Raw genomic sequence first — 13,432 nt, 5'->3', positions numbered from 1 at the left:
CAGAAATCTGACTCAGTAGCCCTTTTCTCTTGCTTTTTTCTTATCCCTTTTTTTGGGGGTAGGGGCACCAGGGATTGACCCTTGAACCACATCCCTAACCCTACTTTGTATTTTATTTAGAGACAGGGTCTCACTGATTTGCCTCACTTTTGCTGAGGCTGGCTTTGAACTCCAATCCTCCTGCCTTAGCCTCCTGAGCAGATAGGATTACAGAAGTGAACCACTGTGCCCGGCTCTTTTCTTTTTGTGTGCCCAGTTTCCTCCCTTCTACCATTTTCCCCATGAGGCATGTTCCATGGGATAAGCTGAGCAGGTCTCACTCATGCCTCTTCTTGACTTTAGCTGCTGCATGGGAGAAGAAGCACCTCCTAACCTGGGACCAGCTGTGGAACTGGAGGAGCAGGACTGGTGGTGGAAGTCTCAGGTCCTGGATCATCATGCAACTAATTCACTGACCAGCCACCACTGAAGTCATGCATTCATCTCCACCTACAGTGCCCCCACCCCCACCAGGCCTTGGACTGTTCTTCTACTTCCTCTGTCCAGCATGTTCTCCTCCCTAGTACCCACAGCCCCATGCTGAGGAAAAGGAGATGGCAAATTGGCTCCTGAATGTCGGGGTATCCGGCACCCCAGACCCTTTTTAGGCTGTTCATTAATGATGGCAGCTGGCAAGTTGCCAGTAAGGTTCCAGTAAGGCTCTATTGTGGAAAACAAATGGCATCACATACGGAAGTTTCTATGATTGGTTTGCACCTATGCATGCTCTGTGCATGATCACCTTGTGCCCCAGGTAACTTACTATATTGTCCACGCTTTTCCCTCATGGACAGTGCTCTGATTGGCTGATGTTGTGTATATATGCTTCGCTGTAGCCCTTAGAGAGGAGGAAGAAAACAAAGGAGAATAGAAGAAGTATTATGGACTCCTTTTAACAATAAAGCCTTGAACCAGGATATGTGTCGTGTCTCTCTGCGGGCAGAGAAACGTGATAATTGGTGCCGAAACCCGGGAACCTTCCTCTTGTATATATGTAAGTATTAATGAAATGTTCATGTAAGTATTGTAAAAAGGGGGAAAATTAAAAGGAGAAAAGGTAGCCTTGATGTTCGCGGTTTTGCGACTATCCGGACCAAGCGAAAAACAGTCCATTAAACTGAAAGTGGTGCGCAAAAGGCGGCCATCAATCAACCCGGACCAAGCGGAAGGCGGTCCAGTGAACTGAAACCGGTACTCGAAAGGCGACCACAGTAAATTAATCATGGGTTCTGAGGTGTCTAGAGTTCGCATGGAAGGCCCATTAAAGGCTTTATTAAAGGCTAATGGAACACCTCTAAAAGCTTCCTCAGCTAGGAAGTTTCTAAAACCTGTAGAAGATAAAGCCCCTTGGTTTTTAGATGAAGGATTATTAAATATCCCTCAGTGGGACCATTTGGGAAAGGACCTACAACAGACTCATGAACAAACAAAGTTACCTACCGGCACCATGGCCATATGGACGCTGGTTAGAGGTTGTCTCATGTCTTCTAAGGATAAATTTAAACAATCTTTAGAGGAGGGGGAAAAGGTTTTAGAGGAAGTGAAAGAGTTAAGGTCAATTTCTCACTCATCGCATGAATCGGAGAATGATTCAGAGAATGACTTAGGAGGGGAACTTTCCGCTGAGGAAATGGAATGCAGGGTGGGACAATTGAATTTAAAGAAAGTGGCTAAACCTACAGCACCACCTCCCGCCTATAACCTTAATTACCACAAGTTTGGTACTCTGGGTCCTCAGAGTCAAGTATCCCAAGGATGGAAAGAATTAAATAGTACAGACCCCTCATACTTTCCTGTCTTTGAAGATCAACAAACTCAACAAAGATTCCATCAAAGTTTAGATTTTAAAATTATAAAACAATTAAAAGAATCAGTTAGTACTTATGGCCCACAAGCTGCGTTTACTATATCCCTGGTGGAATCAGTTGCAGGGTTTAATTTAGTACCCCGTGATTGGGAAAGTTTGGCAAGAGCTACTCTTTCTGGTGGTCAATATCTGATGTGGAAAACAGCTTGGCAAGAAAATTGTCTAGATACTGCCAGGTGTAATGCAGCTGCGGGCAATCCTGGTTGGAATGTAGATATGCTAACGGGACAAGGAAATTATGATAATATACAGGCACAAATCCAATTCCCACCAGGAGTCTATCCACAGATTGCCACTGCTGCCACTAGAGCATGGAAGACCTTACAGGGAGCAGACGATTTGCAAGGTCAACTATCTAAAGTAATATAAGGACCCAATGAACCTTTTGCTGATTTTGTTGATCAGCTTATTCAAACAGCTTCTCGTATCTTTGGAGATGCTGAGCAAGCAATGCCTTTAATTAAACAATTGGCATATGAACAAGCCAACAAATGGTGTAAAGAGGCAATCAGGCCATGGAAAAATAAAGATTTGTCTGCTTATCTTAAGGTTTGTAAGGATATTAATGATGCAGTAATTCAAGGTCAAGCTTTGGCCTCAGCCTTATTACAGGGATCTGGTAAAACACCTACAAATAGAATACCACCAGGGGCTTGTTTCTCATGTGGTCAAATGGGCCATAAAAGGGCTAATTGTCCTAAATTGGGAGGTCAAACGAATAAAAATCCAGGACTGTGTCCTCGATGTAGAAAGGGTAACCATTGGTCCAGTGTTTGTCAACCAGTAAAAGACAAGGATGGAAACTATTTGGGTCCTAATCCTAGCCTCTCAAAAAAACGGGAAAATGGGCCCACCCCGGGGCCCACAACAAATGTACGGGGTCATACAACAAGTACCAAGAACATGGTATCCTCCAACAGAACAGGGCACAAGGAACGAAGAGCAACCACAGGAAGCGCAGGATTGGACATCTGTGCCACCACCAGAATGGTCTTAACTCCTGAAATGAGAGTGCAAACAGTAGACTCTGATTGGGAGGGACCTATACCAGCCAATGCAGTGGGACTATTGTTAGGAAGGAGCTCCTCTACCTTAAAAGGTCTTATCATACATCCAGGAGTTATTGATTCAGATTTCACAGGGAAAGTAAAAATTTTAGTTTCTTCTCCAAAGGGAATTACTGTTATCTCACCCGGGGATCGAGTAGCTCAAATGTTAATCCAGCCCAGAGAACACAAATTTTGGCCCTCACAAAAGAAACAGAGAGGAGATCATGGTTTTGGCTCCCCCGGAGATCCTTTAACATGTTTTACTATGGAGCTTGGTAATAGACCTCTTTTTGATCTCTTTATAGGAAAAAGGAAGTTTTCAGTTCTCTTAGATACCGGGGCAGATAAAAGCATCATAAGATTTTCTGATTGGCCAAAAGATTGGCCATTAGTTACAGCTAATCAGACACTTCAAGGGTTGGGAGTAGCTACTAGTCCAGATCAAAGTGCTGCTTCCCTACAATGGAAGGATCAAGAAGGGCATTCAGGAACTTTTCAACCATATGTTTGTGCACTACCCATTTCACTATGGGGGAGGGATGTCTTGGAACAAATGGATGTCAAACTAACCACAGATAGGATTTATCAGGGCACTCCCATAAAAAATACGATGCACGTTATGGGATTTAATGAAAATCAAGGATTAGGTAAAAATCAACAAGGGTCTAAACAGCCCATTCCTCTTCCAGCTCCAAAAAATGACACCAGAGGTTTGGGTTTTTCCTAGGGGTCACTGAGAAAGATTATATTCCTATAAAATGGAAAGATGATAAGCCTCCATGGATACCTCAGTGGCCCCTAACTAAAGAAAAATTGGAGGCTGCCCATAAATTGGTACAAGAACAATTTGAAGCAGGACACTTACAACCTTCTACTTCCCCTTGGAACACTCCTATATTTGTTATCAAAAAGAAGTCAGGAAAATGGAGATTATTGCATGATTTCAGAGCTGTTAATAATCAAATGTATTCCATGGGAACCATCCAATGTGGTTTGCTATTGGTTTCTGCCTTACCAAAAAATTGGTTTACTATTATAATAGACTTAAAAGACTGTTTTTTCTCTATTCCACTACATAAAGATGACTGCTGGAGGTTTGCATTTACCTTGCCTGCTCTTAATCATTCCAAACCAGATAAAAGATTTGAGTGGACAGTTTTGCCTCAAGGGATGACCAATAGCCCTACATTATGTCAAATTTATGTGGATAAAGCACTTAACTCCACTCGTAATAAATACAAGGACTTATTAATCTATTATTACATGGATGATATCTTATTATGTCATCCTAATTAGTCAATTGTAAAAGAGGCTTTAACATATATGACTAAAGAGTTACAATCTTGGAATCTTATCACAGCTCCAGAAAAGATACAAACAGAAGAATTAAAGACTTATTTAGGAACTATGCTCTCCGCTACTACAGTCTGACCTCTTAAATGAACTATTAGATTAGATCACTTACTAACTTTAAATGATTTTCAAAAATTATTAGGGGATATAAATTGGATTAGACCTTATTTAAAACTTTCTACTGGAGAGCTAAAGCCTTTATTTGATATACTTAAAGGTGATCCCAGCCTTAATTCTACAAGAACTCTAACCACTGAAGCTAGGCAAGCCATCTCTTTAGTTCAACAATGCCTAGAAGAATGCCAGGTTAGCCGTTGTGACCCTAATTATCCCTTATATCTTATTATACTCCCTGAAAGTCATAATCCATCAAGTATAATATGGCAAGGGGGACCCTTACAAAGTATTCATTTAGCCAGTTCGCCATCAAAAATTTTACAGCCTTATCCTACGGCAGTGGCTCAACTTATTTTCAAAGGAATTAATTACTGTGTGTCTGTATTTGGGTTGCACCCTGCTACCATCATCATACCTTATACTGCATCCCAGATACAATGGCGTGTTAATAATGATACAGATTGGGCAATAATTTACTGTTCTACTACTGCTAACTTTGATAATCACTATCCTCAATATCCATGGATTCAATATTGTAAGAATGCTCCTATTATATTCCCTAAAGTTACTAGGATCACCCCTTTGGAAGGTTGCCTTACTATTTTTACGGATGGCTCCAAAGAAGGAACAGGAGCTGTTATAGCAGGTGATAAAATACATACAACCATTGTCTCCGGCTCTTCTGCTCAACTAGTTGAACTAGCAGCAGTAATTTTAGCTTTTGAGTTATATTCTGCTGTCCCATTTAACTTACTAACAGATAGCAATTACATTGTTAATTCTGTATCTACAATAGAAACTGTACCTTACATTCCTACCACTTCTGCTGCCGCTCCTTATTTTATTAGCTTACAAACCTACATCCTAAAACGTCAGCAGCCCTTTTTCATAGGACATATAAGGGCACATTCTAACCTTCCTGGACCATTAACAAAAGGAAATAATTTGGCAGATTTGGTTACACATACAAAATTCATTTTTTCTGTAGAAGAACAAGCAAAAACATTTCATGATAATTTTCATGTTAATTCTACCACGTTAAGTAGAAAACTTCAAATACCCAAGACACTTTCCCAACAAATAGTTAAAAATTGTCAACATTGTGCACCACAAATTCCAGTTCAATCTTTTGGAGTAAATCCTCGTGGTTTGTTACCAAATCATATATGGCAAATGGATGTCACCCATATTCCAGAATTTGGTAATCTTAAATATGTCCATGTTTCTGTAGATACCTACTCGGGAGTTATTATGGCCTCCCCACTTACCGGAGAAAAGGTTCAAGACGTTATACAACATTGTTTAAAAACATTCTTCTCCTGGGGCACTCCAAAAATCATAAAAACTGATAATGGTCCAGCGTACACTTCTAAAAGCTTTCAGCAATTTGCCAAAACCTTTAATATTCAATTGGTGACAGGTATTCCTTACAATCTGCAAGGACAAAGAATCATTGAAAGGACTCATTTGACACTCAAAAATTATTTACAAAAACAAAAAGGGGGAATAGGAGCATCCTTCAGATCCCCTAAAGATAAACTAAACTTAGTCCTCTTTATTTTAAATGTTTTAACCTTAGACAATGATGGGCGTTCAGCTGCTGACCGCCATTGTTCCCCTGATATTTCTCCAAAACAATATGTAATGTGGAAAGACATTTTAACAGGAACATGGAAGGGTCCAGACCCTGTCCTACGATGGGTCCGGGGTTCGGTTTGTGTTTTTCCGCAGGGTCAACAAGTTCCTGTGTGGGTGCCAGAGCGATTGAGTTGACCAGTACCTTCCCCACCAATTCAGGATAGAACGGCAACTACAGAACCTCAGGATGACTCCATATAAGGTAAGTAAGGTAAGTATATTTCTGTTATTAATCCCATTAGTCACAGGACAATTCATGTGGGGCATTCTTAAAGCTTGGCCATATCCTCTACCTTTAACTAACACTTCTAAAATATATCCTGTAATATTTTCTACTAATGAAACTACAGGATTTCCCTCAGTGCCATTTGAATCTTCAGAAGAATCAGTTAATTGGACTTTTATTATAAATTTAGAGGGAACTTTATGTTTTGAACCTTCTCCTTGTGTCCTCTTAAAGAATCATACAGTGGGTTTTATGCTAAGTAAAGATAATAGAAAAATTGAAGACATACCCACCTCACTCTGATGGTTGGGGAGATACACTTGTTTTACAAGGCATTACACCTAGAATTACTGAAGGCATATGCTCTCAGCAGTCTTGGTCTTTTCATTGTGAAAGCCGACGGCCACATTGGCCTCATATATGGTTTTCCTGTATTGATTGGTATCTAGTGCGCTGTGTGTCTTCCTTCTCCTATAGAGGACCAGGAACTAATGAAAATTCCACCTGGTTTGGCAATAATTTCACTACTCAATATTTTAACATATTAGCTGGCCCTCAAAATCGTTTTTCTATTTGGGCTTTATGTGGCAGCATTGCCTGTGTCAATTTAGCACCCTGGACCTTTTTATATGGAGGACAAATATGATATACAAATTATAGCTATAATTACACTAGTGGATTATGGGAAGATCATGTTAAAGTTAATTGGGATAATGATGATCAGAAAAATATTAGTTTTGCTCCCACACCGGTTTGTGTTATTCCTCCATTTTTATTCCTTGTTATTAATCTTACCTTCACTGATAATGCTACCAGTATAAATTGCTCTCTTAGTTCATGTTTTATTTCTCAATGCTGGAATGCCACCAAGTATAATACAGCAACCCTACTACGGATTCCTCAGTATATTCCAGTTCCGGTTAACATCGGTTCCACTCACACCGCAGTGACAGTTCACCAAAAAAGAGACTTTGGAATAACAGCTGCCATTATCGTTGCTATAGCTGCTTCTGCTGCAGCGGCCACTACGGCTGCCATTGCTCTTGTTACTTCGGTTCCTACAGCACAGACTCTTAATAATCTCTCTTCTGCGACTGCGCAAGCTCTACACACTCAAAATCAGCTAAATGGACAACTCAAAACTGGACTTATGAAACTTAATCAACGGGTGGATCTTCTCCAAGAACAACTCAATATTGTTGAACAAGTAATAGTGATGAGATGTACTTATTCTACTGTAGGACTTTGTGTTACGGAACTTTCCTATGATAACCTTTCTTACGCCGCGAATCTTTCTAAACAATTGTCATATATGTTAACTAATCAATGGACTCATGAATTTGATAACTTAACTCAAACTTTACATAATCAGATTATTGCTATTAATAAAACTAAAGTGCATATCCCTGCTATTACTACTTCCATGAATAATTTCACAAATAAACTTCTTTCTTGGGGCAAAAAATGGGCGGGTACACTAGCTCTTGGTATAATATGTATGATTTGCTTTTTCATTCTTTATAAAAAGTTGCGCCAATCTGATAAACGCCATCAACAACATACGGAAATGGTAAAGTAAGCCATGACAGCCATAGAGTCTGGCAGTTCCCCTACAATTTGGCTAAGTATGCTGGACCGGTAGTCAAAGACAGGTAAGGTCCGTGGAAATGCATACCAACCTAAGACAGGGTTCTGACGCCTAGAGGTCAGAATTCCAATGATGGGTAAGGATGTAATTTGCCATGGACAACCTAAGACAGGCCCGGTCCCTTGCCATTTCTTTAAGAAAAAAGGGGGAACTGTCGGGGCATCCGGGACCCCAGACCCTTTTTAGGCTGTTCATTAATGATGGCAGCTGGCAAGTTGCCAGTAAGGTTCCAGTAAGGCTCTATTGTGGAAAACAAATGGCATCACATACGGAAGTTTCTATGATTGGTTTGCACCTATGCATGCTCTGTGCATGATCACCTTGTGCCCCAGATAACTTACTATATTGTCCACGCTTTTCCCTCATGGACAGTGCTCTGATTGGCTGATGTTGTGTATATATGCTTCGCTGTAGCCCTTAGAGAGGAGGAAGAAAACAAAGGAGAATAGAAGAAGTATGATGGACTCCTTCTAACAATAAAGCTTTGAACCAGGATACGTGTCGTGTCTTTCTGAGGGCAGGGAAACGCAATACCTGAACCCATGTCAATGTTGTAAGGCTTACAGCTCTGCTGGGGAGGAGGAGGAGAAAAAAGAGGAAGAGCTGGGTGGCATACAGATCCAAAGGATATCATGAGGTGTCCAGGATCTTTGTAAAACCAGATTGTCTTTCCTAATGGAAAACACAATCTCTAAGAAGCCCACATGTAGAAGGTGAATGTGTGAAAAATGTCTACAAATAAATCAAAGTACTTCTCATACAGGGAGATAAGGTAATTCAGAGGCTGGCCAAACTCAAGTACCAGTTCAACCTTCATCACAAAAGATTTATTTGCTCTTGTTAGCTGCCTTTTGGATAGGGTTTTGGCTACTGAAAATGGCCACCCAAAATAATTGAGTTATAGGTCATCATCTCTTTTTTCCTAGCTGCAAAGACTTTTGAAATGGATGAGAGAATTCCAGTACTAAAGGCATTGGCAAGAGGCAGTTTCTGTGGAGACATTGAATTGGGATCTTCACAGAGATACATGTGGATTTGTTTACATTGACATGAGACAGTTTCTGTGGATGTTTCACATGAGAAATTTTGAGAATGGAGAGAATTATTCTGGGTACATCACAGTGGGGTTTTCACACAGCCACATTTGGATTTCCTTCACATTTTCCTTGCCATTGCAGTGTCACTGAGGCCTCCGTTACTTTTTGATTTGCCCAAATCATGCCCTCAAAACACTTGATGTCCTTATTAACCAACTACTCCACAATATGGCCTGCAACTCAAAGGATCCATACTTGCTCTGGCTCTGGTTAGTTTGGAAATGGAGAAACTAATTTCTAACTAGCTTCCTCTTACAATTGAACTGTTTCAGAAAGCAGATAGACAGCTTCTAGTTGATCTGCTCCCAGGAACTTGTGGCAGGTCATCTTTCTACTCTGCAGTCTTCTCCTCCTCTAGATTCCATTTATATTTCTCGTCCTCTCAAGCACATCCTGGTGACCTGCAACAAAAGAGCAACCAGGTTACATTCTTCCTGTGTTTCAGGACCAGATTTCTCCAAGGTCAACAGCCAGTCAAAGTGCCAGTTAGAACAGAAGTAACATTTTACCATCATCTCCCAGTTGCCAGTGGGTTCAAACATTCTTCTGCTAAATAGCAAGTAGAGGAAAGGGATGTGGATGCCTTCTCTGATGGAATCAAATGGCTCTATAATGAAGATAATGCTTCAGAAAATGGGAATTCTCTGTGGCACTGATTTATCAAGGCAAGAGGGACGTTCTTCCCCTTGTCTACCTGTGCAGCCTGTTTGTTTCATGTGGTTTCAACAAGTGTTACCTTCCAGTGCAAACTAAGTTTACCTGCTCTGGGAATGAGAACATGCAAAACCAGGAAAGCCTGTAGAGGGCTATACACAAGGGAGCCATTTTCACTCTTTTCTCTGCCAAAAAGTAGTTTTGGTTTCATGTCAAAATGCACATTTGATTTTCAGGAAAAATGTTTCAATAATTATTGCTAGTAAACCTTGTTCCTAGAATCCTCATTGAAATTTCCTGTTGCTTTTGCTTGTTTCTCCATTGAATACTTAATGAATTTTGTGCATGTTCATCTATATACTTTGACTTCCACTAAATAGATAATCCCTGAATTTCTTTTAGCAATTTTATGAACAGATTTTTTTTTTAGTGTGATGACTGTTTAATTCAAGATTCAAATTCCAATTAGTCTAGAAAGGGTACTTCAGCATATGAATCAGAAGGAGTAACAGAAAAGGTTCTCAAATGCCCACATTGATTTTGTCTCATTTCAATTTCAGAGGTTAAAAACAAAATAACTTCATTTTTCTTTAAAGCGAAGTTTAAAATGGTATATCATTAGTATACTTGGATTTGTTGAAAGCATTTTTACCAGTTGTATGACATAATTTGGGATAAACTGATCTATCCAGGTGCTCAGCAAAAATGTATGTAACATATAATAGATTTTTTATTAATGATCTGCTTTCAGTCATTTATATCAGTAGGAAATACCGTCTAAATTTTGGAGCAACTCTGAGTTGAGTTTATAACACGTAACAACTAAATTTAGTTTCTTAGTTTTATGTTAAGCTATTAGAATATTCTTTTTATTGGTTTTTTTTAGTTATACAGAACAATAGAATTCATTTCGACATAATCATAAAAGGATGGTATATATTTTTTTCTAATTCAGTCCTCAGTACTTCCCCTTTCCCACCCCTCTTCCCTTCCTCTGTTCCCTTTCCTCTACTCTATTGATCTTTCTGCTTTTTCTTTTAGTTCAATATTGTTTTTTAGTTAGTATATAGTAGAGAATCATAGCAGTGAGATTCATGTATATACATAGGAATGTTAGGTCAGATTCATTTCACTGTTCTTCTCTTATACTGTCCCTTCTCCCTCCCCCTGCAACCCCTTCATTTAATCCACAGATCATTCCATCTCTCTTCCATTTTTAATGAAATGCCCCTACATTTTCCCTTTCTCTATGTTAGGACTTTCTTGATAAAAGTTATTCTCCTTGTCTCCTAAACTACATTTCTCTTGACAACTTCTGGATCCTAAATTTCCTTTGCATCCTAAAGAAAGTATTGAAAGTATTGCGCTGTGATAAAAAACTCTAGTTATAATAAAAAGCTATTCGTTGTGTATATAAACCACAGTTTCTTTATCCATTCATCTGTTGAAGGGCATCTAGGTTGGTTTCACAATCTAGCTACTGTGAATTAAGCTGCTGTAAACATTGATGTGACTGTGTTACGGTAGTATGCTAATTTTAAGTCCTTTGGGTATAAACCGAGGAGTAGGATAACTGGGTCAAATGGTGGGTCCATGCCAAGGTTTCTGAAGATTCTCCACACTGCTTTCCAGAGTGTCTGCACCAATTTGCAACTCCACCAGCAATGTAAAAGTGTGCCTTTTTCCCCACATCCATGCCAACATCTATTATTGTTTGTGTTCTTGATAATAGCCATTCTAATTGAAGTAAGATGAAATCTTAGAGTTGTTTTAATTTTCATTTCTCTAATTACTAGAGATGTTGAGCACTTTTTAATACATTTATTAATAAATTTCCTGTAAGTCTTATTCTAAAAAGTGTCTGTCCAGGTTCTTGGCCCATTTATTGATTGGGTTCTTTGTATTTTTGGTGTAGAGTTTTGTAAGTTTTTCATAAATTTTTGAGATTAGTGCTCTATCTGAAGTGTGTGTGGAAAAGATTTTCTCCCACTCTATAGACTCTCTTTTCACATTATTGATTTTATCCTTTGCTGAGAAAAAGCTTTTTTTTCTTAAAATACATCCCATTTATTGATTCTTGCTTTGATTTCTTGTGCTTTGGGAGTCTTGTTGAGGAAGTCTGATCCTAAGCCAACATGATAAAGATTTGGGCCTACTTTGTCTTCTATGTGGTGCAGTGTCTCTGGTCTAATTCCTAAGTCCTTGATCCATTTTGAGATGAGTTTTGTGTAGGGTGAGAGATAGAGGTTTAATTACATTTTACTACATATGGATTTCCAGTTTTCCCTGCACCATTATTCAGCCATAAAGAATAATAATATTATGGCATTTACAGATAAATGGATGGAATTGGAGAATACCATGCTAAGTGAAATAAGCTAATCCCAAAAAACCAAAGGCCGAATGTTTTCCCTGATAAGTGGATGATGATATATAATGGGGGTGAGGGGTGAGAGAAGAATGAAGGAACTTTAGATTATGTAGAGGGAAATGAGAGGGAGGACAGGTATGAAAAATGGTGGAATGAGACAGACATCATTACCCTATGTACATGCATGATTAAATGAATGGTATGAATCTACATGGTGCACAACCATAGAAACAAAATGATGTACCCCATTTGTGTACAATGAATCAAAATTCAGTCTGTAAAAAAAAAGCTATTCATAAAAACAAATCAATAAAATAAAATTAAGATAAATGGTAGGAATGAGGATTTCCCAAGAGCTGTCACCCTTGTTTAAAGAGTAGCCCCACTTTGTCTACTGTTTAGTTTTTGGTTTTAGCTGGTTTTTTCCCTCTCGCCAGGTTTGTTATTATGGTTTTCATACATAAGCCAATCCAATAGGACATTCCTGTCACTTTCCTAACTTACAAAATCATACCACTGCATGATATTCTACCTCAGAGTATTCTTGCTCTAGTCAGACTCCTCAGGGACAACCTGTTGACAGCTCTTTGACTGCTCACTGGTTAGGACTGATTTGGTTTATCTTATGTAAAGTTTCATACATTAGGACCAAGGGAATGAACATAAAGTTTGTGGTTTGAATAAGATGAGGGATATCATCCAGTTTATTACCAACACACAAATGTGCTTCAAAGGTCCTTCCCTCTTGGTCTGTATTTACTGTATTTTAAAAATAGTCCTTGATGAAGCCATCTTAGTTTTCTCCTCATGATATATCAGTTGAATATAATATTTGATACTTGGTAGTTATATGTTTAATATAAATCATTTGCTTATTTTTGAACAAAAAAATCCCTTCCTTTACTACCTTATTCACTGAGATGACCCAGAGAAATATACAGGACATTCCGCTGTATCTGAAGAACTCTCTTTAATGTCAGAGATTCTTTTTTGGGTCCTGGAATGTTTCCCAACAGTTAATACACATTTACATTCATTGCCCCCAAGATTTTCTAGAGATTCTTACCCAGTATAAGATAATGAGATAGAGATGAATATTGGGATCTTCAGTGTACAGGAGCTTCTGGGAAAGTGGATGAGAACCTCATGGGGTTACAAAATTTGAAAAATGAAGTTTCTAGGACTGAGTATATTACATATTACTAGGTAATGACAGAGCAACCCAGGTAGGAACTGAGAAGGAAAGTCCTAGGTGGGGAAATCAGGAGAGTTTATTCAGGATGCTCAATAGTTGGTCTGTGTCTTAGTCCAGGACCAAGTCACAGAAGACTCAGAGTCAGGCTCACTAGGAAGAGGTGACAGACAGCACCTCT

General features: G+C 39.0%; 1 pseudogene; it reads left to right on the top strand.

Moving 5' to 3' along the window:
• The first annotated feature begins 1,105 nt into the window (after positions 1–1,105).
• LOC124991447 (cyclin-I-like) lies at positions 1,106–9,787 on the top strand (annotated as a pseudogene).
• The last annotated feature ends 3,645 nt before the right edge of the window (positions 9,788–13,432 follow it).

Source organism: Sciurus carolinensis, chromosome 8 (genome assembly GCF_902686445.1).
Source record: "Sciurus carolinensis chromosome 8, mSciCar1.2, whole genome shotgun sequence".
Classification (NCBI taxonomy): Eukaryota; Metazoa; Chordata; class Mammalia; order Rodentia; family Sciuridae; genus Sciurus; species Sciurus carolinensis.
This window is presented reverse-complemented; position numbering and strand designations above follow the sequence as displayed.